General features: G+C 40.3%; 1 protein-coding gene and 1 long non-coding RNA gene across 8 annotated transcripts in view; both read left to right on the top strand.

Annotated features, from left to right (window-relative positions):
- Positions 1-27,967, top strand: part of ZNF267 (zinc finger protein 267) — a 174,337-nt gene that overhangs the window by 48,893 nt on the left and 97,477 nt on the right. The gene's annotated exons all lie outside the window — the stretch shown is intronic.
- On the top strand, positions 9,985-14,990 carry LOC116545101. 2 transcript variants are annotated; one of them, XR_004266188.1, is made up of 3 exons: positions 9,985-10,126; positions 12,733-12,827; positions 13,431-14,990. It is a non-coding gene; the product is annotated as an uncharacterized LOC116545101 (long non-coding RNA). The 2 variants fall into 2 exon arrangements; XR_004266187.1 differs by lacking the exon at positions 9,985-10,126 and having other exon boundaries at positions 10,532-12,827.

The following is a 27,967-nucleotide window of genomic DNA, read 5'->3' on the forward strand; positions in this document are numbered from 1 at the left end:
CAGAAAGAATCAGTATCATAAAAAAGGCCATTCTGCCCAAAGTAATTTATAGATTTAATGCTATTCCCATTAAACTACCATTGACATTCTTCACAGAATTAGAAAAAGCGACTTTAAAATTCATATGGAACCAAAAAAGAGCCTGTATAACCAAGATGATCCTAAGCAAAGAGAACAAAGCTGAGTCATCATGCTACCAGATTTTAACCTATACAGGTTAACGTAATCAAAACAGCATGTTATTGATCCTAAAACAGACATATAGACCAATGGAACAGAAGCGAGATCTCAGAAATTGACCCCACATCTATGACCATCTGATCTTCAACAAGCCTGACAAAAACAAGCAATAGGGAAAGGATTCCTCATTTGATAAATAGTGCTGGGAAAACTGGCTAGCCATATGCAGAAAATTGAACTGGACCTCTTCCTTACATCTTATACAAAAATTAACTCAAGATGGATTAAAGGCTTAAATTTAAAACCCAGAATTATAAAAAACCTAAAAGAAAATCTAGGCAATACCATTCAGGACATAGGCACAGGCAAAGATTTCGTGATGAAAATGTCAAAAGCAATTGCAACAAAAGCAAAACTTGACAGAGGGGATCTAATTAAACTAAAGTGCTTATCCACAGCAAAAGATACTATCATCAGAATGAACAGACAGCCTACAGAATGGGAGAAAATTTTTGCAATCTATTTATCTGACAAAGGTCTAATAGCCAGGATCTACAAGGAAATTAAACAAATTTACAAGAAAAGAGCAATTCTATTAAAAAGTGGGCAAAAGACATCAACAGACAGTTCTCAAAAGGAGACATTTTTGCAGCCACCAAACATTTTAAAAAGCTCAACATCACTGTTCATTAGAGAAATGCAAATCAAAACCACAATAAGATACCATCTCATGCCAGTTAGAATTGTGATTATTCAAAAATCAAGAAACAACAGATGCTGGCAAGGATATGGAAAAATAGGAACACTTTTACACTGTTAGTGGGAATGTAAATTAGTTCAACCATTGTGGATGACAGTGTGATAATTCCTCAAAGACCTAGAACCAGAAATACCATTTCACTTAGCAATGCGATTACTGGGTATGTACCCAAAGGATATAAATCATTCTATTATAAAGATACATGCATGTATATGTTCACTGCAGCACTATCCCCAATTGCAAAGACATGGAATCAAGCCAAATGCCCATCAATGATAGACTGGATAAAGAAAATGTTGTACATGGACACCATGGAATACTATACAGCCATAAAAAGGAACAAGATTATATCCTTTGCAGGAACATGGATGGAGCTGGAAGCCATTATCCATGTCCAGCAAACTAAAACAGAAACAGAAAACCAAACACCACATGTTCTCACTTGTAAGTGGAAGCTGAACATTGAGAACACATGGACACAGGAAGGGGAACAACACACACTGGAGCCTGTCCAGGGGTTTGGAGGAGGGAGAGCATCAGGATAAATAGCTAATGCTTGTGGGACTTACTTAATACCTAGGTGATGGGTTGAGAGGTGCAGCAAACCACCATTGCACACATTTACCTATGTAACAAACCTGCACGTACCGCACATGTATCCTGGAACTTAAATTTAATTTTAAAAAATCCAAAAGATCAGCAAAATAGATAGACCACTAGCCAGCCTAATAAAGAAGAAAAGAGAAGAATCAAATAGATGCAAAAAAAAAATGACAAAAGGGATATCACCACCAATCCTACAGAAATACAAACTACCATCAGAGAATACTACAAACACCTCTATGCAAGTAAGCCAGTAAATCTAGAAGAAATGGATAAATACCTGGACATTTACACCCTCCCAAGACTAAACCAGAAAGAAGTTGAATCCCTGAATAGACCAATAACAAGGTCTGAAATTGAGGTAGCAATTAATAGCCTACCAACCAAAAAAGAGTCCAGGACCAGATGGGTTAACAGCCGAATTCAACCAGAGGTACAAAGATGAGCTGATACCATTCCTTCTGAAGCTATTCCAAACAATGCAAAAAGAGGGAATCCTCCCTAACTGATTTTATGAGGCCAGCATCATCCTGATGCCAAAACCTGGCAGAGACACAACTAAAAAAAAATTTCAGGCCAATATCCATGATGAACATTGATACGAAAATCCTCAATAAAATATTGACAAACTGAATCCAACAGCACGTCAAAAAGTTTATCCATCGAGATCAAGTCAGCTTCACCCCTGGGATGCAAGGCTGATTCAACATATGCAAATCTATAAAAGTAATCCATCACATAAACAGAAAAAAACCACATGATTATCTCAATAGATGCAGAGAAAGCCTTCAACAAAATTCAACAGTGCTTTATGCTAAAAACTCAATAAACTAGGTATCAGTGGAATGTATATTAATATAATAAGAGCTATTTATGACAGACCCACAGCCAATATCATACTGAATGGGCAAACATGGAAGCATTCCCTTTGAAAACTGGCACAAGACAAGGATGCCCTTTCTCACCACTCCTATTCAACATAGTATTGGAAGTTCGGGCCAGGGCAATCAGGCAAGGAAAAGAAATAAATGGTATTCAATTAGGAAAAGAGGAAGTCAAATTGTCTCTATTTGCAGACCACATGACTGTGTATTTAGAAAACCCCATAGTCTCAGCCCTAAATCTCCTTAAGCTGATAAGCAACTTCAGCAAACTCTCAGGATACAAAATCAATGTGCAAAAATCACAAACATTCCTATACACCAGTAATAGACAAACAGAGAGTCAAATCATGAGTGAACTCCCATTCACAATTGCTACAAAGAGAATAAACTGCCTAGGAATACAACTAACAAGGGATGTGAAGACCCTCTTCAAGGAGAATTACAAACCACTGCTCAAGGAATTAAGAGAGGACACAAACAGATGGAAAAACATTCCATGCTCATGGTTAGGAAGAATCAATATTGTGAAAATGGCCATACTGCCCAAAGTAATTTATATACATTCAGTGCCATCCCCATCAAGCTACCATTGACTTTCTTCACCAAACTGGAAAAACCACCTTAAACTTTATGTGGAACCAAAAAAGAGCCAGCATAGCCAAGACAATACCAAGCCCCTCCACCCCCCAAAAAAAGCTGGAGGCATCACACTACCTGACTTCAAACTATACTACAAGTTTACAGTAATCAAAATAACATGATACTGGTACCAAAACAGAGATATAGACCAATGAAACAAAACAGAGGCCTCAGAAATAACACCACACATCTACAACCATCTGATCTTTGACAAACCTGACAAAAATTAGCAATGGGGAAAGGATTCCCTATGTAATAAATGGTGTTGGGAAAACTGGCTGGCCATATACAGTAAGCTGAAACTGGATCCCTTCCTTACACTGTATACAAAAATTAACTCCAGATGGATTAAAGATTTAAACATAAGACCTAACACCATAAAACCCTAGAAGAAAACCTAGGCAATGCCAGTTAGGACATAGGCATGGGCAAGGACTTCATGACTAAAACACCAAAAGCAAGGGCAACAAAAGCCAAAATAGTCAAATAGGATTTAATTAACTTGAAGAATTTCTGCACAGCAAAAGACACTATCATTAGAGTGAACCATCAATCAATGGAATGTGAAAAAGTTTTGCAATCTACCCATCTGACAAAGGGCTAATATCCAGAATCTACAAAGAACTTAAACAAATTTACAAGAAAAAAACAACCCCATCCAAAAGTGGATGAAGGATATGAACAGACACTTCTCAAAAGAAGACATTTCTGCAGCCAACAGGCATGAAAAAAAGGTCATCATCTCTGGTCATTAGAGAAATGCAAATCAAAACCTTATTGAGATACGATCTCATGCCAGTTAGAATGGCAATCATTAAAAAATCTGGAGACAACAGATGCTGGAGAGGATGTGGAGAAATAGGAACACTTTTACACTGTTGGTGGGAGTGTAAATTTGTTCAACCATTGTGGAAGACAGTGTGGTAACTGATTCCTCAAGAATCTAGAACTAGAAATACCATTTGACCCAGCAATCCCATTACTGGGTATATACCCAAAGGATTATAAATCATTCTATTTTAAAGACCCATGCACACATAGGTTTATTGCGGCACTGTTCACAATAGCAAAGACTTGGAACCAACCCAAATACCCATCAATAATAGACCGGATAAGGAAAATATAGCACATATACACCATGGAATACTATGCAGTCGTAAAAAAGGATGAATTCATGTCCTTTGCAGGGACATGGATGAAGCTGGAAACCATCATTCTCAGCAAACTGACACATGGACAGAAAACCAAACACCTCATGTTCTCACTCATAAGTGGGTGCTTAACAATGAAAACACATGGACACCAGGGAGGGAACATCACACACTGGGGCCTGTTATGGGGTGGTGGGCTAGGGGAGGAAAAGCAGGTGGTGGGATGATAGGGGAGGGATAGCATTAGGAGAAATTCCTAATGTAGATGACAGGGTGACGGTTGCAGCAAACCACCATGGCACGTGTATACCTATGTAACAAACCTGCACACTCCCCACATGTACCCAGAAGTTAAAACATAATTTTAAAAATTCATGAATATTTCCTTCTTTCTGATCTATTATAAATTGAATTGTTTCCTTAATTCAATTTTCAGACTGTTGTTTGCTAGCATATAAAAATACAGTTCAGTTTACTTGTTGGTCTTGTATCTTGTGACATGGATGAATTTATTAGTTCTAATGAGTTTTTAGTAAACTCCTGAAAAATTTTTATGTAGAAGATTACGTTGTGTGCAATGAAACACAGTTCTTTTTTTTTTTTTTTTCTAGAGAATTTTATTTTACTTTCTGGTATAATTTCCCTAGCTAGTACCTGGAGTACAATGTTGGATAGAGTATTAAAAGTGGAAATTTTGGTCCTGTTCCTAGACTTACCAGTAAAGTAGTCAGTCTTTCACTATTAAGTAAAATGCTAGTTGTAGATTTTTATAGATGACTTTTAGCAGAACTCACTTTTTTTTTCTATTAGTAATGTTCTGGAGTTTTTATCAAAATGTGTGTTGGATTTTTGTCCAGTGTTTTTCTGTGTCTATTGAAATGTTCTTTTTGTCATATATTCAAGTAATATTGTGTATTGTCATAATTGACTTTTAGATATTAAGCTAATATTGCATTTATGAAAATAAAATCTCCCTTGGCTATGGTGTATAATCACCAATCTTGGGCATCATGTCCAGTGAAATGCATGCCTTGGTCTCTCTCTATCAATGTATTAAGGCCATCTGTATGTGATACTGACCTTAATCCAAGTCATTAAAAATGGCCATTTGGTTTGGCCTTTCGCAAGGGAAGGCCTGCAGCAATTCCATGGCAGTATCTACACGTGTTAATGCATACTTTTGACCCAAGTTTACTGGCAGGTGTTCAGTGTGGTCAAAAACAGGGACAGCTGTCTTATGTATGTGTCCAGGTGTATGTGGGATGATACAAGTGCGCAGATGGGAGCAAACTAAGCAGTTTGTTAAGACTGTGGCTAAATCTGCACAGCAGGGTGGTGATCCTGTTCCGTTTGCTATATGCCAGCCCCCTCTTGCACTGCAGTGCCTCCAACTTGTTTTCTTCCTCCCCAAATATAACCAAGATCTTAAAAGTTAACATTGCAAATCAACTTTGTCATTTCATACAAATGTTTTAATACAGGACATTTGTTAAAAATTACTTTTTTATATTTATTTAGGGGACACAAGTGCCAATTTCTTTTTTCTTTCTCTTTTTTTTTTTTTGAGATGGAGTCTCACTCTGTCACCCAGGTAGAGTGCTGTGGTGTGATCTCATCTCACTGCAACCTCTACCTTCTGGGTTCGAGGGATTCTCCTGTCTCAACTTGGGACTACAGGCTCACAACACCAAGCCTGGTTAATTTTTCTATTTTAAGTAGAGACAAAGTTTCACCATATTGGTCAGGCTGGTCTTGAACTCCTGACCTCAGGTGATCCACCCACGTCGGCCTCCCAAAGTGCTGCGATTACAGGCATGAGCCACTGCACTTGGCCACAACTGCCAGTTTCTTCCATGCATACATTGCATGGTGGTGATGTCTGGGCTTTTAGCATACCCATCACCCGAATAGTGAAATTTCTGCCCAATCATTTCTCGCCCTTCACTCTCCTTCCACCCTCCGACCTTTTGTGGATTCAGTGACTGTTATTTCACTCTATAAGTCAGTAAGTACCCATTATTTAGCACCTACTTATGAGATCAAACAGTATTGAACGTTCTCTTCCTGAGTTATTTCACTAAGGAAAATGGCTCCCAGTTTCATCCATGTTGCTGCAAAAGACATGATTTCTCTTTTTTTATGGCTGAGTATTTTGTGGCCTATGTGTACCATATTTTAATTTTTTAATTTTTAATTTTTGTGGGTAAACATAGTAGATGTTATATGTCTATAAGATATATGAAATATTTTGATACAGATATACTATGTGTAATAATCACATAGGGATAAATGGGGATTCACTATCTCAAGCATTTCTTCCTTGTGTTATAAACACTTCAATAAGTTATTTTTAAATGTAGAATTACATTATTTTTGATTATAGTCACCCTGCTGTGCTAGCAAATACTACATGTTATTGTTTCTATTTTTTTGTACACATCAATTATCCCCACTCTCCCACCCACTGGTAACCATCAGTGGATTATGGGCTGGGGGGTGCATATCATTCTCAGCCTCTGGCAAACACCATTCTACTCTCTATCTCCATGAGTTCAATTGTTTTAATTTTTAGCTACCACAAATAAGTGAGAACCTACCAAATTTGTCTTTCTGTGCCTGGCTTATTTTACATAATGTGATGCCTTCTGATTCCATCCATGTTGCTACAAATGACAAAATCTTATTCTTTTTTACACCTGAATAGTAGCCCATTTTTGTACGTGTACCACATTATTTATACTTTCATATACATTTATACTATATGAACACTTAGGTTGCTTTCATATCTTGACTACTGTTAATAGTGCTGCAATAAACGTAGATTGCAGATATCTTTTTAATATGATGATTTATCTCCTTTTGGCTATATACCTAGAAGTAGGATTGCTGTAGCTAATGGTAGTTCTATTTTTAGTTATTTAAGAACTCTCCATACTGTTTTCCATAAAGGTACTAATTTACGTTTCCACCAGCAGTGTGTAAGTGTTCCCTTTTCTCTGCAGCCTCACCAACATCTGTTGCTTTTAGACATTTTAGTAATAGCCATTCTGACTCATGTAAGATGATATCTCATTGTGGTTTTCATTTGTATTTCTCTGATGATTAAGGATGTTTAGGATCTTTTCATATTTACTGGCCACTGGCATATGTTGTTTTGGAAAATATCTATGTTATGTCCTTTGCCCACTTTTTAATGGGGTTACTTGTTTTCCTCTTGTTGAGTTGTTTGAGTTCCTTGTAAATTCTGGGTATCAGCCCTTTGTCATATGCATAGTTTGCAAATATTTTCTTCTGTAGTTTGTCTGGTTACTCTATTTCTTTTGCTATGCAGAAACTTTTTAGTTTAATCAAGTCTACTTCTGTTTTTGTTGTGTTTGATTTTGAGAATTTTGTCATAAATTCTTTGCCAATGTCTAGAAGAGTTTGTCCTAGGTTTTCTTTCTTCCAGAATTTTTATAGTTTCAGGTCTTATGTTTACATCTTTAATCCATCTTGAGTTAATTTCTATATATAGTGAGAATTCTAGTTCCAGTTTTATTCTTCTTCATACGGCTATTCAATTTTCCCAGCACCATTATTGAATAGGGAGGGTGTCATTTCCCCAGCGTACATTTTTGTTGGCTTTGTCAAAGATTGGTTGTTTGGATGGTTGATTGGATGTGACTTTGTTTCATAGCTCTTTATTCTGTTCCATAGCTCTTTATTCTGTTCCATTGATCTATGTCTATTTTTATACTAGTACCATGTTGTTTTGATTACTGTAGCCTCATAGTATCATTTGAAGTTGGATAATGTGAAGCCTCTGGCATTGTTCTCAACCCATTGATTGATCAGGAACGTGCTGTTCAATTTTCATATATTTATGTAGCTTCCAAAGTTCCTTTTCACAGTGGTTTCTAGCTTTATTCCACTATGATCTGAGATAATTTGATTGTTTCAAATTGATATGATTTTGATTGCTGTAAATTTTTTATGACTCGTTTTGTGGCCTAACATGTTGTCTCTCTTGGAAATGTTCCATGTGCTGATGAAAAGGATGTATATTTTATAGTTGTTGGATAGAATGTTCTATAAGTCTGTGAATGTCCTTTGGTCTAAAGTAAGTTCAATGTTTTTGGTAATTTTATTTCTTGGTGATCTGTCTAGTGTGTGAGTAGGGTGTTAAAGTCCCTTCTATTAAAGTCCCCTACTGTCAAATCCTTTCTTTAGGTCTAGTAGCATTTGTTTTGGGTGCTCCTCAATTGGGTGCATATATATTTAGAATTGCTACATTCTCTTGCTGACAATTGTTATATCTTCTTGCTCTCAAATGATCGCTTTATCGTTATGTAATGACCTTCTTTGTCTTTTATTACATTTTTTGATTTAATGTCTATTTTAGCTGATCTAAATATATCTACATCTGCTTGTTTTTGGTTTCTGTTTGCATGGGATATCTTTTTTCACTCCTTTGCATTCAATGTATGTGTCTTTACAGGTGAGTGTCTTATAGGCAGCATATAGTTGGATAATATTTTTAATAAATTCTGCCAATCTGCATTTTTTAAGTGAGGAATTTAATCCATTTACATTCAAGGTTGATGTTGATATGTGAGGCTTCATTCCTGTCATATTATTGATTATTTTCAAGCTGTTTTATAAATTGTTTCTTTATTTTTCTTTTTTTGTCATGATTTGATGACATTCTGTTGCATTGACATTTGATTCCTTTCTCTTCCTCCTTTGTGTGATTGTTTTTTATAAATACACAAAGTGAGCTTTATATTTACATGTGTTTTTGTGATGGTGAATATTGAGCTTTCATTTCCATGCTTAAGACCACTTTGAGCATTTTCTGTTGTGTTGACATAGTGTTGACAAATTCACTCAGCATTTGCTTTTCTGGGAAGAACTTTCCTCTTCATTTATGAAGCTTATTCTGGCAGGATACAAAATTCTTGGCTGACAAATAACGTTTTAAGCATATAGAAAATACACAAAGTAATGTAATAAACGTGTCACCCAGCCTTCATAGTTACTTGTCATGTGCCATTTTTGTTTCATCTACATTTCAACCCACTCCTCACCCCTCCAAATGTATTATTATTTTAGGGTTTTTTTTTGTGAGACAAAATGTATATACATTAAATGGTAGAACCTTAACTGTACCCTTTCGAGAAAACAGTACACCTGTATAAAATTCCTCTTTCTAAGAATAAAATTCCAGTCTGGGCAGGGTGGCTTATGCCTGCAATCCCAGCACTTTGAGAGGCTGAGACAGGTGCATCACTTGAGGTCAGGAGTTTGAGACTAGCCTGGCCAACATGGTGAAATCCTGTCTACACTAAATATACAAAAATTAGCCTGGTCTGGTGGTGCATGCCTGTAATCCCAGCTACCCTGGAGGCTGAGGCAGGAGAATCTCTGGAACCCAGGAGACCAAGGCTGCAGTGCGCCGAGATCACACCACTGCACTCCAGCCTGGGTGACAGAGGGTGACTGTCTAAAAATAAATAATAAAATAAAATAAAAAATTCCCCACTTAACAGTTATTCATGTGCATGTGAATCACATGGGAATATTATGTGTCAGAGGTTGAAGGGGGACTAGGAAAAGTATTTTGATGGCAGGCTGGAGAACATCATGAGAGTAAACATCGGACCTGTTGACTATCATCTTGGCAATAAGTGTTGGGTCCTGGCCAAAGTGCTTGAATGCAACATGGAGCCAATCAATAAATCCATCCCCCATGCTTTTCCTGGCCCTGAGGTAATCAGCTACCCAGTTCACGTCTTGATGGGAAGCTCTGCCATGTGAAAGGATGACATCTCAGGTTTCTTGACAACTGGGTGACTTTTGAGAACAGATCTAGGACAGATCTATTCTTGGATTGTGGTCAGGCATCGGCCTACTTACATCATATGGAACAGGTGACATCCAAATACGTTAAGAACCTCTGACAATGAAGAGAAGAACACAAACTCAATTTTTACAGGATCTATGAAAACATGTTATGGTAAAAGAAATACAAATGGGTGTTTCTCCCATAAAGAGGCATCCAACCTCAGTGGGGGTCATAGGAAAATAAATTACACACAAAAAAATGTTTTGTGTGACTATCAGGAAAATTGAAGGCTTCCTACTAATATTTTCATGATAAGTAAAAGCATACTAGCCAGGCATAGTGTCTCATTCCTGTAATCTCAGCACTTGGGAAGCTAAGGCATGAGGATCCCTCAATCCCAGGAGTTTGAGGCTGCAATGAGATAGGATCATGCACTCCAGCCTGGGTAACAGAGAGTGAGACCCCATTTCTAAATAAATAAATAAATAAGTGAATGAGTGAATGAACATACATACATACATATACACATACTGTTTTTAAACATGTTTATTGGGTGTATAAATGGCCTTTTAAGGCACAGTTAACAAATATATATTGAGTTGAAAAACACGTGTTCTTGCATGCAGGATTCTACCTTCTGGAATGCATCTGATAGTACTACTTGAAAATGTGTGTAGAAATGCCCACGCTAGCATATTGGTAGTGGACATGTAAATAACAGCAAAACACAACAAAGGAAAAAGAAAAGTACATATATGTGAGCAATCCTTTTGGTTATCCTGGGTTTTTAAGATAATGTCCACTGAAGAAAAGCAAATCAAATGCAGAGCAACTGAGCAGGAAACCGGGGGAAAAATACTCTCAGAGTCATAAGATTATCTCATTACACTTAAGTTTTGCTGATGCTTCAAGCTTCCTGGGTAAGTTGTGCCAAAGCACCTTTCTCTGAAAATTTTCTTGCTGCAGAACAAACCACGTTTAGTGTCCGCACCTGGGGGATGGGAAAAAGGGCACGGTCCTTATTTGTATTTTGGAGTGAAAGAAGCATTAAAGTTCTTGCAAAATTTACCAAGGATTCTCCTGGTCTAATTTCAGATCAAACTTCCAACTCCAGGTAGCCTCTGCGGCTTTTTTTAAAAATGTATAATTAAGATGTACTTTGATTTGGACTCTGTTGCTATTGGGCCTGTATATGCAGTTTCAAGATATCCCCATACACCTGCCTGTAATGTTCCTTCTGGAACAGAATGGGCTTCTGAGTTGAGGAACTTGGGAATATACTGAGTTTCTCTGTTCATGCCAGGGGATGGCTGTGGACAAAAAGTAAAGGAGGAGACGCCGGAATCCTGATGTCCAAAGATTCCAAAGTTCAAGGATTATTGTAACCCTTCAGATATCTCATTTTTGCTTTGTTCCTTCTGTCAGTCTTAGTAAAGGGCCCTAAAGTCAGAAGTTGCTGGGGCTTTCTCGGCTTCAGCTTCAGCTTCGTATTTAAGCCCATGGGGCTGGGGACAGGGTTGCACACAGCACTTCACTGGGCACCTCCTGATCCTGGCCATGCGTCCTAAAATCTGACAGTTCTTACACGTTCTCCGTGGGTTGAGGAGCAGGGAGGGCAGTGAGTCAGCATCAATCACAGGTGGCATTCAGAGGTTCTTGTGAGGATATATTTTTGGATTTGGGTATTGGTTTTTCAGGATAGGAGACAGACAAGTGGCCCATTAGGTGTCTGGAAATTCATAATGCAAAGTCATATCCACAACTTATTGTAAACAGAAACACAGAGAAAGAACCAAAGGATGCAAGGTTGATGATGATAATCCAGCTGAGTAGATCGTCTTAGATTATGGATGCCAAGCAGACTCTACAGAACACAGTGGGGCTCCCAGGGTGAGGGAGAGTGAGGTAGAGGGAAAGTTTTCCTCTTCAGCTGGACTTTTTCCTGCCTGAGGAATTCAGTTGATTGCATTAGCTTTACATGTGATCTAATCAGTCCAATGCAGTCACATTCGATCTAATAATCTCCCCCACTTTCAAGCTAGGAAAGGATATTTTGTTTGGTGTTTACTTTTTCTCTGCGTTATCACCTTACCACATATGCGTCTATCTAATATAATGGACCATAATTTGATATTTGTCATTTCCAAGCATTTCAAAAATTGTAACATCTGTGTGTACAATTTTAACACTATATATTATTTTCTTCATGTGCAAAATATATATACATATGTCAATATGTTGTCTGTCTTATTCTGCACCTTGAAAGCTGGGCAGGGTCTTAAATACTTCTAGGTGGGAATTGGGACACATATCAGATAGGGATAAGTTCCTTACGTTCCTGTTCCTGTGCCCCCAGCTTTGAATTCTTGCTTATTAACACGATGATGGGGCTTTGCAAATCTCCCCTTATCTTTGTCTAGGTCCCCAGGGCATTGACGATGGAAAAATTTCTTATTGAGGCCATGATGAGTGGCAGGAGGGAGAAATCTCTTCAGCCAATAGGAGCGAGTCATGCCCAGCTTAAGGGGTTAGAAAAGCCAGGTTCACAGGAACAACCTGGACCTCATTCTGGGCATGTGTTGTGTGAGAGAGCACCTTTCACTGGAGCTTCACCATGGGATGGGGAACTGAAGACCAGACTGCCACTGCCCCTCCATCCAATGCCCCATTGACCCACCTTCTTTCCACCAGATCTCCTTTACACAAAGTGACTTGGATAAGGAGAAGAGACCATTAGAAGAAAAGACGCTCTCTTCTCATTTAAGTAAGGGCCACGCCCAGGCAAGGTAAGACCTTTGGCTGTTCCTTTGGAGGCTAACAGGAGGGATAGAATTAGGCATACTGACCTGTGTCTTTGGCAGGGTTTCACTTTGAGATTAGAAATGGGAACCGACTTACAGTCATCAGAGGGATTTCAGAAATATGGCGTTGATCCCCTGGAACTCTGTGCTTCCCATTCACACTCCAAACTGGCTGAACAGCCTCAACTGAGAGAATGACCCACAAATATGGGTCAGGTATAGACTTTAGGGGTCTGTGCCCAGGGAGAGATGAGTCACATAAATTTTCTTTTGCACTGAGATCAGAGCCCAATTCAAATAAGAGAGAGAATTCCAAGGAAACTAAGCTCAAAGTCAGAAACAGCACTGCTAAATTATGTAAGATGTGATTCTTCCAAGGTGAGAAGAGATTGTGGATGGAAAAACACAGTCTCCTCTGGGAAGAGAACCGGGAGCTCTGGCATCCAGGGTCTTACAAGTCTTGGACTCTGGAGAACAGAGAAGAGCCGAGTTTTGGTGGCAGCCTCAGCTCTGGTGTGTCCAGGATGGACTAGAGCTCTAAAGGTGTTCAGTTGGAGGCAGTCACTCAGACTTTCATTTTATACACAGAATCAGGGTCCAGCTCAGATGTGGGAATTCCAGGAAGAGAGAAATTCATTCCATGGACAGCTGCCAAGATAGAGCAGCTAGGATCTTGCTTTTTTGTTGCAAAGGTCAGATGAGAAGGTAATTTATACAGAGCTTGAGCAGTAAAGGGGTGTCTCAGTGGCTGTGAGGATTTTAGAGATCCTGACATCCAGAGAGCATTTGACCCAGGAGGGGCTTAGCCTCACTTCCTTAGGGAGGCAGAGGGGGCCGGGAAGGAGGAGAGATTAATGGGGCTCACCTGAAGGTGCATGGGGACCTTCTGGGAATAAGCATCCATGGGAGCCGTTCTGGTAAGTCACTCACATGCTTCCTCTTCAGGACACCATCAAGGACATGAGCCAAAATTGTGAAAGGATTGCTTGATTCTGGAAAAGGAACCAAAGGCCTCTGACCCTGTACACATCAGTGAAATGAGGAGACCCATGAGGCCTGCTGTGGCTCACCCCCAGAGGCCCACACTGGGCAGAGCAAGTGGTCCAGATCTTAATCTCTAGGAGACCACCCACTGCCACTTCGGAAACGCATGGTGACCTCTCTGCACACTCCGTCTGAAGCCATTTATCACAAAACAGCAGGTGTGGGACCAGCAGGTCTATTCTTTGCTGATCTGGGAACAGCTGTCTGAGCTCACCTGGCTCCAGAGACTTCTGTGCTGTTGTACAGACCTGTGCTGTGGCCACCCAGGTGGCCTCTGTCTTTCTCGCTGAAGGCTGGCTCATCCCAGCCTCGCTGCCTGTTCCCTAGGATCCAGCCCTGGATGGAGAAGCTCAGAGCTCCTAGGAAGAAAATGGGCCCACCCCTTCCTTGGACAGAAGATAAAGGAGCCTGTTGGTGGATCAAATGAGGCTTTAGCTGGGGGCACCCAGACCCTATTCAACAGAGGACACAGCTGTAAAGTGAGAACAAAGACCTGCTATTTCTCAGGCAATTTTAGACACACTGTGTTAATACAGTACGTGACACAACGAGGGGCAGTCTTGGGAAAGGAGTTTGAACAGTATCCTCTAAGTGGAAACTGTTTCATTTAGGTCTAAAACTACTCACAAATTTTGTATTTCATGATAGACATTTGATATTTTTGGATGTTTTATGACATTCACGCATTTCTTTGTAATCAGAAAATATTAGGGTATAATCATTCATATGTGTTTGTGTATTACAAAGTACAGCAAAATGAATGTATATGTAGATCCTCCCACTTTAAGTCAGAAAAGTCTATAGCTCTTTACTCTCCCATTCTGAGTCAATAAAGCACTGATATCTACTAAATTTTAACAGCATTGTCTCTGGAGAAATGTTGGTATTTTTCAATTTGATGAAACAATAAAATCGCCATGCCATTTTCTTTGCTCTAAAACTGTCGGAATGTATTAAGTGCTTATTGATTATATTTCTTTCTTCTTCAACCTGGATTATATTATTTGCCTAATTTTAATCTTCCATTTTATAGGTTTCAATTGAGCTTATTTTTTAAAAAATAGATTTATTAAAGTAGCATTAACTTTCAATAAGCTGCACATATTTAAGGTGTTCAACTTATTTAGTTTTGATGTATGTGTATACCTGGGGAATCATCGACATAGGCAAGACAATGAACATATCAATTCCCCCAGACACTTTATCATGATTACCACCCATTGTGATTCTTCCTTTGCACTCCTTCCAACCCATCTCTAAGCAACCACTGCTTCTAGTAACAATAGATTGATTTTTACGTTCCAGAATTCTGTATAAACAGAATCACACAGCATAAGATCCATTCCCAGTGTAGCCGATATCAACAGTTCACTACCTTTCAGTGCAAAATTGGTGTCTGACAAGAGCCCTTTTCTCACAGATGGTACCTTCTAGGTGTGTCCTCACATGGCAAAGGGGCAAGGGCAATCCCTTCAACATCCTTCATAAGGGCACTAATTCCATTCATGAGGATGGTGCCCTCCTGGCTTATTTATTTCCCCAAAGATCTCACACCTTATGCTATTATGTGGGGGATTAAGTTTCCACTTATGAATTTGGAGATTGAGGAGCACAAATATTCAGACCACAGCAGAGAGTTAATAAGAAATAAAAATTACAGTGGAGATGATATCATTAATACTTGGGGTTTGGGAATTTGATGTTCCTATCACAAAGGTTAAAACAACAACCCGTAACAAAATAAAGCTCCAATAGAAGGTAAATCTGTAGAGAAAAGAAAAATTCAGTTTTGATACGGTTAATGCTAATGGGTTGTACCAGGAATTTTGAGGTTTCTGAGGATAGGCGGGACCCCAAGGTTCCCTCCTATGACATTTTTCCTGAAGTTTCTCACACTCTTCCTCAAACTGAAAACGAATAAAAATATTTGTTTTATTATTTAAGTAATTAAACATAAAGAAGGCCAGTTATGCACGATCCTCAAACAATGATTTGGTCAGTAGTGCTCCGTTGGGCAGGGGCACATAACTTCACACCCACAGAAGCATGATGTCCCATGACACAGGAGACGTCTCCCTGAGCTGGAGCCCTGCCTTCTACAGCTGACCAGAGGCTTCCGCAAGCATGCAGTGCTCTACAGCCCTGCCACAGAGGCTTAACCCTGAGAAAGTAACTGATTACCATGTGCCACAATGTGTGCTCTACAGAGATTCTGCCCTTTATTTTTTTTTATTTTTAGTTTTTTGGGGTACATAGTAGGTGAATATATTTATGAGTTACATGAGAGATTTTGATACAGGCATGCAATGCATAATAATCACATCAGGGTAAATGAGGTATCCATCCCCTTAAGATTTATCCTTCGTGTTATAAGCAATCCAATTATACTCTTTTAGTTATTTTAATGTACAATTAATTTTTTTTACTAGAGTCAGCCTGTTGTGCTATCAGATAAGATTAGGTCTTATTCATTCTATTTTTTGTACCCACTAACCCTCCCCACTTCCACCCCCATCCCTCCACTACTCTTCCCACCTTCTGGTAACCATCATTCTACTCTCTGTTCCCATGAGTTTGTTTTAATTTTTAGCTGCCACAAATAAGTGAGAAAATGTGGTTTGTCTTTCTGTGCCTGGCTTATTTCACTTCACCTAATGACCTCCAGTTCCATCCATTTTGTTGCAAGTGACAGGATCTCATTTTTTATGGCAGAATAGAATTCCATTGTGTATATATATCACACTTCTTTACCCATTTATCTGTTGATGGACACTTAGGTTGTTTCCAAATCTTGAGTATTGTGAATAGTGTTGCAAGCAACATGGCAGTGCAAATAGCCCTTCAATATACTGATTTCCTTTCTTTGGAATATATTCCTAAGAGTAGGGATGCTGGATCATAAAGTAGCTTCGTTTTTAGTTTTTTTGAATTCCTCCAAACTGTTCTGCATTATGGTTGTACTAATTTGCATTTCCACCAACAGTATACAAGGATTCCCTTTTCTCCACATCCTCACCAAGAACCACGAGTCCAGCATGCCATGATGCCCTGTGCAGTAGATATGGGTTCAGGCTCAATCCACAGTTTGACTGTGTTTATTTTCTTCAGAGATGTGACCCTAGCCACAGATTTCTAATGAGTGACCTGACAGATTAGCAGCTAAGATTGTTTTCAGTTTGCAGCCCCATAGATGATGTCTTCATTCAAATAGTCTATAGCTTTCAATATGGAAGACCAAACAGCTAGAAAGTAGTCAGTGACACAAAACCCTTGAGTTCTGACCACTGAGTGGAGTGGCCACTCCTGCTTCAGGTTCCACATGGCTGGCACTGAGGTTAAACACCCACAGCAGCCCAGTGGAACCATGAAGTGTCATTCCTCCTGATCCATTAGAAAACGAGGACTAGGCATTTAGTAAATACTCAGTGAATCGTGTGTTGGGGGTGGAGGGGTGGGGTCCCATACAGCCAAAAGCATTGCTTTAGACAATGGAGGGGGGCAAAACATTCCCACCAAAGATAAACCTTAATTTTTTTAGAGTTGAAGTATTTCTGTTCCAATCCAATTTCCTTCTAGATTATATTGTTTCTATTTACCAAGTGACATTCTGAGTTATTTTATTTATTTTTATTGTACTTTAAGTTCTGGGGTACATGTACAGATCTTGCAGGATTGTTGCATAGGTACACACATGGCAATGTGGTTTGCTGCCTCCATCCCCATCACCTATGTCTGGTGTTACTCCCCATGTTATCCCTCCCAACTCCCTACCCCTTGCTGTCCCTTCCTTAGTACCCCCCAACAGACCCCAGTGTGTGATGCTCCCCATCCTGTCTCCATGTATTCTCATTGTTCAACACCCGCCTATGAGTGAGAACATGCAGTGTATGATTTTCTGTTTTTGTGTCAGTTTGCTGAGAATGATGGTTTCCAGCTTCATCCATGTCCCTACAAAGGACATGAACTCATTGTTTTTTAGGGATGCATAGTATTCCATGGTGTATATGTGCCACATTTTCCCTGTCCAGTCTATCATTGATGGGCATTTGGGTTGGTTCCAAGTCTTTGCTATTGTAAACGGTGCTGCAGTGAACATACATGTGCATATGTCTTTATAATAGAACGATTTATAGTTCTTTAGGTATATACCCAGTAATGGGATTGCTGGGTCAAATGGTATTTCTCTTTCTAGATCCTTGAGGAATTGCCACACTTCTTCCATAATGGTTGAACTAATTTACACTCCTACTAACAGTGTAAAAGTGTTCGTATTTCTCCACATCCTCTCCAGCATCTGTTGTCTCCAGATTTTTTAATGATCACCATACTAACTGGTGTGAGATGGTATCTCAATGTGGTTTTGATTTGCATTTCTCTAATGATCAGTGATGATGAGCATTTTTTCATATGTTTGTTGGCCTCATATATGTCTTCTTTTGAAAAGTGTCTGTTCGTATCCTTCACCTACTTTTGAATGTGTTTGTTTGCTTTTTTCTCGTAAACCTTTTTTAGTTCTATGTAGATTCTGGATATAAGTCCTTTGTCAGATGGGTAGATTGCAAAAATTTTTTCACATTCTGTTGGTTGCCGATTCACTCTAATGATTGTTTCTTTTGCTGTGCAGAAGCTCTCGAGTTTAATTAGATCCCATTTTTCTATTTTGGCTTTTGTTGCCAATGCTTTTGGTGTTTTCGTCATGAAGTCCTTGCCTATGCCTATGTCCTGAGTGGTTTTGCCTAGGTTTTCTTCTAGGGTTTTTATGGTGTTAGGTCTTATGTTGAAGTCTTTAATCCATCTGGAGTTAATTTTAGTGTAAGGTGTCAGGAAGGGGTCCAGTTTCTGCTTTCTGCACACTGCTAGCCAGTTTTCCCAGCACCATTTATTAAACAGGGAATCCTTTCCTCATTGCTTGTTTTTGTCAAGTTTGTCAAAGATCAGATGGTTATAGATGTGTGGCATTGCCTCTGAGGCCTCTCTTCTTTCTGTTCCATTGGTCTATATCTGTTTTGGTACCAGTACCATGCTGTTTTGACTACTGTAGCCTTGTTGTATAGTTTGAAGTCAGGTAACATGATGCCTCCCGCTTTGTTCTTTTTGCTTAGAATTGACTTGGCTATGCAGACTCTCTTTTGGTTCCATATGAAGCTTATGGTGTTTTTTTCCAGTTCTTTGAAGAAGGTCATTGGTAGCTTGATGGGGATAGCATTGAATCTATAAACTACTTTGGGCACTGTGGCCATTTTCATGATATTGATTCTTCCTAACCATAAGCATGGAATGTTTCTCCATCTGTTTGTGTCCTCTCTTATTTCATTGAGCAGTGATTTGTAGTTCTCCTTGAAGAGGTCCTCTACATCCTTTGTTAGTTGTATTCCTAGGTATTTTGTTCTCTTTGTAGCAATTGTGAATGGCAGTTCATTCTTGATTTGGCTCTCTTTAAGTCTGTTATTGGTGTATAGAATTGCTTGTGATTTTTGCGCATTGATTTTGTATCCTGAGACTTTGTTGAAGTTGCTTATCAGTTTCACGAGATTTTGGGCTGAGACGATGGGGTCTTCTAAATATACAATCATGTTGTCTGCAAATAGAGACAATTTGACTTCCTCCTTTCCTAAGTGAATACCTTTTTTTTTTCTTGCCTGATTGTTCTGGCTAGAACTTCCAAACTATATTGAATAAGAGTAGTGTGAGAGGGCATCCTTGTCTAGTGCCAGATTTCAAAGAGAATGCTTCCAGTTTTTGCCTATTCAGTGTCATATTGGCTGTGGGTTTGTCATAGATAGCTTTATTATTTTGAGATACATTCCATTGATATCTAGTTTATTCAGAGTTTTTAGCATAAGGGCTGTTGAATTTTGTCGAAGGCCTTCTCTGCATCTGTTGAGATAATCATGTGGTTTTTGTTTTTGGTTCTGTTTATGTGGTGAATTACATTTATAAACTTGCATATGTTGAGCCAACCTTGCATCCCTGGGATGAAGCCTACTTGATCATGATGAATAAGCTTTTTGATGTGCTGTTGTAATCGGTTTACCAGTATTTTATTGAAGATTTTTGCATCTGTTTTCATCACAGATATTGGCCTGAAGTTTTCTTGTTGAGTCTCTGATGTTTTGGTATCAGGATGATGTTGGTCTCATAAAATGATTTGGGAAGGATTCCCCCTTTTTGGATTGTTTGGAATAGTTTCAGAAGGAGTGGTTCCAGCTCCTCTTTGTATGTCTGGTAGAATTCGGCTGTGAATCCATCTAGACCTGGGCTTTTTTTGGGTGGTAGGCTATTAATTGCGGCCTCAACTTCAGCCCTTGTTATTGGTCTTTTCAGGGTTTTGACTTCTTCCTGGTTTAGGCTTGGGAGGGTGCAAGTGTCCAGGAATTTATCCATTTCTTCCAGGCTTACTGGTTTATGTGCATAGAATTGTTTGTAGTAATCTCTGATGGTGGTTTGTATTTCTGTGGGATCTGTGGTAATATCCCCTTTATTGTTTTTTATTGCACCTATTTGATTATTCTCTCTTTTCTTTTTTATTAATCTGGCTAGTGGTTTATTTTGTTGATCTTTTCAAAAAACCAGCTCCTGGATTTATTGATTTTTTGAAGGTTTTTTTTTTATGTCTCTATCTCCTTCAGTTCTGCTCTGATCTTAGTTATTTCTCATCTTTTGCTACCTTTTGAGTTTTTTGATCTTGCTCCTCTACCTCTTTCAATTTTGAAAATAGGGTGTCGATTTTAGATCTTTCCTTGCTTCTCATGTGGGAATTTATTGCTATAAATTTTTCTGTAGACACTGTTTTAAATGTGTCCCAAAGATTCTGGTATGTTGTGTTCTCATTGGTTTCTAAGAACATCTTTATTTCTGCCTTCATTTCATTGTTTATCCAGTCAACATTCAAGAGCCAGTTGTTCAGTTTCCATCAAGCTGTGCAGTTATGAGTTAGTTTTTGAATTCTGAGTTCTAATTTGATTGCACTGTGGTCTGAGAAACTTTTTGTTAGGATTTCCATTCTTTTGCATTTGCTGAAGAGTGATTTACTTCCAATTATATGGTCAATTTTAGAGTAGGTGTGATGTGGTGCTGAGAAGAATGTATATTCTGTGGATTTGGGGTGGAGAGTTCTGTAAATGTCTATTAGGTTTGCTTGGTCCAGGTCTGAGTTCAAGTCCTGGATATCCTTGTTAATTTTCTGTCTGGTTGATCTGTCTAATATTGACAATGGGGTGTTAAAGTCTCCCACTATTATTGTGTAGGAGTCTAAGTCTCTTTGTAAGTCATTAAGAACTTGCTTTATGTATCTGGGTGCTCCTGTATTGGGTGTATATATATTTAGCATTGTTAGCTCTTCTTGTTGCATTGATCCTTTTACCATTATGTAGTGTGCTTCTTTGTCTCTTTTGATTTTTTTTGGTTTAAAGTCTATTTTATCAGAGACTAGGATTGCAACTCCTTCTTTTTTTTGCTCTTCATTTGCTTGGTAAATCTTCCTCCATCCCTTTATTTTGAGTCTATGTGAATCCTTGCATGTGAGATGAGTTTCCTGAACACAGCACACCAATGGGTTTTGACTTTTTATCCAATTTGCCAGTCTGTGTCTTTTGATTGGGGCATTTAGCCCATTTACATTTAAGGTTTATATTGTTATGTGTGAATTTCATCCTGCCATTTTTATGCCAGCTGATTGTTTTGCCCATTAGTTGACACAGTTTCTTCATTGTGTTGATGCTCTTTACCTTTTGGTATGTTTTTGGAGTGCCTGGTACTGGTTGTTCCTTTCTATGTTTAGTGCTTCTTTCAAGGGCTCTTGTAAAGCAGGCCTGGTGGTGATGAAATCTCTGTGCAATTGCTTGTTCATAAAGGATTTTATTTCTCCTTCGCTTATGAAGCTTAGTTTGGCTGGATATGAAATTCTAGATTGAAAGTTCTTTTTTTTAAGGATGTTGAAGTTTGGTCCCCACTCTCTTCTGGCTTGTAGGGTTTCTGCTGAGAAATCCACTGTGAGTCTGATGGGCTTCGCTTTGTGGGTAACCCAACCTTTCTCTCTGGCTGCTCTTAGCATTGTTTCCTTCATTTCAACCCTGGCGAATCTGACGATTATGTGCCTTGGGGTTGCTCTTCTTGAGGAATATCTTTGTGGTGTTCTCTGTATTTCTTAGACTTGAATGTTGGCCTGCCTTGCTAGGTTGGGGAAGTTCTCCTGGATAATATCCTGAAGACTGTTTTCCAGCTTGGATTTATTCTGTCCCTCACATTCAGGTACACCTAACAAACGTAGATTAGGTCTTTTCACATAATCCCATATTTCTTGGAGGCTTTGTTCATTTCTTTTTATTCTTTTTTCTCTAATCTTGCTTTCTTGTTTTATTTCATTGAGTTGATCTTCAATCTCTGATATCCTTTCTTCTGCTTGGTCGATTTGGCTACCGAAACTTGTGTATGCTTTGTGAAGTTCTTGTGTTGTGTTTTTCAGCTCCATCAATTCATTTATATTCCTCTCTAAGCTGCTTATTCTCTTTAGCCTTTTTTCAATGTTCTTGGTTTCTTTGCATTGTGTTAGAACATGTTCTTTTAGCTCAGGGAAGTTTGTTATTACCCACCTTCTGAAGCCTGTTTCTGTCAATTCATCAGACTCATTCTCTATCCAGCCTTGTTCCCTTGCTGGTGAGGAGGAGGAGAGGTATTTTGGTTTTGGGTGTTTTCATCCATTTTGTGCTGGTTTCTTCCCATCTTTGTGGATTTATTTACCTGTAATCTTTGTAGTTGATGGATTTCAGATGGGGTCTCTGGATGTCCTTTTTGTTGATGATGAAGTAATTTTTTTCTGTTTCTTAGTTTTCCTTCTAACAATCAAGACCCTCTGCTGTAGGACTGCTGGAGGTCCACTTCAGACCCTGCTTGCCTGGGAATCACCTGCAGCAGCTGCAGAACAGTAAGGGTTGCTGCCAGTTTCTTCCTCTGTTATCTTTGTCCCAGAAGGATATCCACCAGATGTCAGCCTGAACTCTCCTTTATGAGGTGTCTCTGGACATACGAGGGTTGGGGAGTTGTTTGAGAAGGTAGTCTGTCCCTTATAGGAGCTCAAGTGCTGAGCTGCAAGCTCCATTGTTCTGTTCAGAGCTGGTGGGCAGGTACGTTTAAGTGTGCTGTAGCGGAACTCATAACCACCTTTTTTGCCCAGGTGCTCTGTCCTGGGAAGGTGGGGCTTTATTTATAAGTTCCTGTCATGCTTCTGCCTTTTTTCAGAGATGCCCTGCCCAGTGAGGACAGTGTGACTGCCTAGTCACAGTCTGCCAGTAGAGGTATTGCGGAGCTGCTGTGGGCTCTGCCCAGCTGCTGTGTGAACTTCCTTGCCGTTTTGTTTATAGGGGATGGTTAGAACTGCCTCAGTAATGGCAGACTGCCTCTGTAATGGTGGGCTGCCTTGGTAATGTCGGATTGCCTCGGTAATTGCAGACTGCCTTGGTAATGGTGGACTGCCTCCTTAATTGCAGCCACCCTTCCCCTGACAGAGCTGGACTGTCCCGGGTCCAACTGTGCTTGCTGGGAAACTCCCAGTCCAGAGCGTTTCAGATTGCTGGTCTTTGTGGGGATGGGACTGGCTAAGTCAGATCACCTGGCTCCCTGTTTCAGCCCCCTTTTTTTTTCAGTTGAATGGGCAACTCTGTCTCCCAGGCATTCCAGAAAGAAAGAAGAAAGAAAGAAGGAAAGAAGGAAAGAAAGAAAGAAAAGAAAGAAAGAAAGAAAGAAAGAAAGAAAGAAAGAAGGAAGGAAAGAAAGAAAGAAAGAAAGAAAGAAGGAAAGAAGGAAAGAAAGAAAGAGAAGGAAGGAAGGAAGAAAGGAGGGAAAGAAAGAAAAGTTGCTGTTGTTCTGACTTCTCAGCATAGGGAGGGAGGGATGGCTCAGACTCCTAATATAGAAGAGTGAGTGCTACACAGTCCTGGAGATGTGTCTGGGCATGGAGAGACAGAGAACTGCTGCACCAAGTTGTGTGCCCAGGAAGGGAGAGGCAGCTCAGGCTCCTAATCCAGGCAAGCGGGTACACCAAATGCCTAAAAGTATACCTGGGGAAGGAGCAGAGAAACCAGCACTGCAACAAGGTCTTTGCATAGGAAGGGAGAGGTGGCTCAAGCTTCAAAAGCGGGGAGTGAGTATGCCAGAAGCCTAGAGGCAAGTCTTGTGTATGAGCAGAGAGAGTGCTGCTGCACCATGCTTCCTGCATGGGAACAGACAGGCAGCCCAGAACGCATGATGCAGGTGACAGGGTGCACTGAATGCCTGCAGACATGCCTCAGCCGGGAGCAAAGAAGATGCAGCTGCGCCAAGCTCTTGGCACAGGAAGGGAGGAGTGGCCCATGCTCCCGATGCAGATGAGCAGGAGTGGGGTCTGTCTCCCTCTCACTCCTCAGAACCAGTTGGGCTCACTCCCCTGACTGACCAAGGGAGCAGGCTGGGGCACCCAACAAATGCCTTACATAGTCTGGTCCAGGTAGCAAAGCCACCTCTGGCCACAAATATCACCACCTAAGAGCAACCATGACTTCAGCAAATCTCGCATTCCAATCCTGTAATGAAAGAAAGCCCAATTCCGGTGCCAAAAGCAAAGTGCACGCCACACTTGCTGCTCAGTTCTGTCTATGGGGGCCCTTCTCCTCCCCCAGAACAAGTGCTTTAATCTCTCTCACCAGAGACTTAAATGCCTGTGGCAGCTGCTGCCATCCAGCCACCAAACAATGTCTGCCTTGACATGAGCCAGAATTGAAAATGGCATCCTCCTCTTGGTCCTGGGTCTGGGAAAACTCCTGCAGCTCTTCCCAGCTCCGTCCTCTCTCAGAGTCTCCCAGCTTCTTCCCAAGTTAGCTCCAGGGCTTGGGAGAAACAAGATCCTCTTCCCTGGCCTGAGTTCCACATATCCCCAGTGAAAAAGTGAGTCACCAAGGGAGACTCTCTGCCCCTTTCACGTACTAGGGATTCACTTACTTTTCTCAAGTAATGCCACACCCAAGCTGCTTGCCCACTTTCTCTTCTCCAGGATCTGAAGTGATCTATGCCTCTCTAGTGAACTCTCATATTCCTATTTGAATAAAAGCTCAGTGTTCATCTCTGTGCACTATTTTGCTATTTCCAACATGGCAGACAAAAAGCAACCGGTATTCCTAATAGCCCCATGGTGAATACTACTTGTGCATTTACAGTGGCATGGTCAAATTCAGTGCCTGGTGTTCAGATAATGCCATTACTTTAGAGGACAAAAACCGCAACCAATCTAATAATTCTATCACCCATTCTAATGAAGGAATGACAATAACATGCACTCATACAGGTAAGTTTCCAAACAGGTGGAATTCAAAATCTACATACAAACAAAGCCATGCTATATGATTCCATGTATATAAGCTAAAACACCGTTGAAAGTACAGGTGAGCTGTACTGTTAGGAGTCAGATCGTCGTTACTCCTGGGGTAGTGACTGGGAAGGGCCCGAGGAGGGGGCTGGGGTCTGACTATGTTCTGTTTTGCAACCTAAATCGTGCATACAGAGCGGGGTTCAGATTGTTAAAATTTCATTTAGTTGTACACTCATGGCCTGTGCAAGAATTCCAACTTAAAAAAAAATACCTATCATCAATTAAAACACAAAGAGAGAACATAAATGGATTAGTGATTTTTGTTGTTGTTTGAGACTCTGTCGCCAAGACAGCCTTGACCTCCTGGGCGCAAGTGATCCTCTTATCTCAGCCTCCCAAGTAGCTGGGACTTCAGGCTTGTAGCACCGTGTCTGGCTAAGTTTTGTTTTGTTTTGTTTTTGAGAGGGAGTTTAGCTCTAAATTTTTTACCTACATTATACTTTATGATAACACATTAGGCAAAGCTTCTTTAATTTTGGGGGACAGAGTTTTGCTCTGTTGGCCAAACTGGAGAGCAGTGGCGAAATCTGGTCTCACTGCAACCTCCTCTTACTAGGTTCAAGTGATTCTCCTGTCTCCATGTTCAAGTGATTTTCCTGCCTCTGTTGGGATTACAGGCACCCACCACCATGCCTGACTAATTTTTGTACTTTTAGTAGAGATGGGGTTTCACCATGTTGGCCAGGCTGATCTCGAACTCCTGCCCTCAGGTGCTCCACCCGCTTTGGTCTCCAAAAGTGCTGGGATTACAGGCATGAACCACCTCCCCTGGCCAAGGCTAAGCTTCTTTTTGAACTTTAACTTCAGAGTTTGATGTCGAAAACACGTGTTGTCAGGCATCTTCTATTGCAGTATTTGAATTTTTAGCCATCTAATTTTCTCTAACTACTTTTGAGCATATACAATGCACAACTTGAATATGAAGAATTGTTATTGTCTTTTCATCTGAAAAGTTCTAAATACTAATTAGTAATATTGCTCAGTGTTTAGGTTTAGTGTTTAAAATTGCTTCATAAGCTATTTCAAAATATTGTTAGTAGCAAGGTTAATCTCTGTGATTAAAATATTTTACATTCGTTAAGACTCCCTCTGTGATTACATTATTTCAATTGTTCCATATTGCCGAATAATGTGATTCATAGCCCAGGTTCAATATATGTCCATTAGGCCAAACTTCTACATTGTATTTTTCAACTTTTTGAATTTTCAACACATTTTACCTGCTTTACCTTACAATAATAAGAAAATGTGGAAATTTTTCACTTCAGCCACATGACTACCCTGTTTGTTTTATGATTCTTTCAAACTGGCTCCCTTGAAATATTCAAGGGAGCCAGTTATCACCAACTCCATAGAAAAATGGAAGCATAGGCCTGGCACGGTGGCTCATGCCTGTAATTCCAGCACTTTGGATGGCCTACGCCGGTGGATCACGAGGTCAGGAGGTCGAGACCATTCTGGACAACAGGATGAAACCTCGTCTCTATTAAAAATACAAGGTGGTGCACATCTGTAATGCCAGCTACTCGGGAGGCTGAGGCAGGAGAATTGCTTGAACCTGGGAGGTGGGGCCGAGATTGCACCACTGCACTCCAGCCTAGCCACAGATGGCGACTCCATCAGAAAAGAAGAAAGAAAAGGGAAGGAAGGGAAAGAGAGGGGAAGGGAGGGAAGGGAGGGGAGAGGAGGAAAGGGAAAGGAAAGGAAAAAATAAAGGAAAGAAGAAAATAAAAATAAAATAAAATAAAAAAAGAAAAATGGAAGCATAAGCCTCCCCAGGGTCCCTGGCTTCCGGTCCTCCTCGGACGGTGACTGTTTCCAGCACAGCTTTACTTCCCAAGGTCACCCTATTTCTTCTGAACAGGCTAATTGGGATTTTTGCTAATACAGCATATTCTACCCTCACAGGGTCCCGAAAATTCGGCAGTTTTCTTGATGAGGCTCATATTCCTCAGCTGGGAGTCAAATTCTAAGGAAAACTTCTTCCTGCAGTCCTGTGCTCATTTCGCTCCACCCACACCACTGAGTGCATTTATTTATTTATTTATTTATTATTTTTATTTTTATTTTTTTTAAAGACGGGGTTTCACCATGTTGGCCAGGCTGGTCTTGAACTCCCGACCTCAGGTGATCCGCCCACCTTGGCCTCCAAAGTGCTTGGATTACAGGCGTGAGCCACCGCGCCCCACCCACTGCGTGCATTTTTACCTTAACAAGTTTGAAATGCACGACTCTCCTCCCACAAAAATATCACAGATTTCACAGAACTTTCTTTTTAGAATTTAAGGTAAGATGCCAGCCGCTCCCCTCACCCCTGTGCTAGCCTGGGTGGGGAGCGCAGCTGCAGGCCTGTGGGGCAGAAGCGTGGGGTGGGGCAGAGAGGGGCTGTGGCCAAGTGGCCAAGCGAGCAGGCCGGAGCTCAGACAAGGTGACCAGAAGGCCAGTTTTCAGTGTGTGAAATTTTGAGTTAAGCCTCGAGCCCAAATGAAATCTGCAAACAATAGCTCCTGACAGTGAGTCTGCAGAGTCATCTGTTTGCACAACATGGAAGGTTCTCAACCCAGAAGTAGCTGCATGTGTGACTCCATTGATGAGGAGTGACTACCGGTTATGGGTCAAGACAATTTTTATACCTCCCTGGTGGTTCAGAAAAGAGAGTGTCTCTTTAGAACCTGAAGCAAAG

Source organism: Sapajus apella, unplaced genomic scaffold, assembly GCF_009761245.1.
Source record: "Sapajus apella isolate SASKATOON/1434 unplaced genomic scaffold, GSC_monkey_1.0 scaffold246, whole genome shotgun sequence".
Lineage (NCBI taxonomy): Eukaryota > Metazoa > Chordata > Mammalia > Primates > Cebidae > Sapajus > Sapajus apella.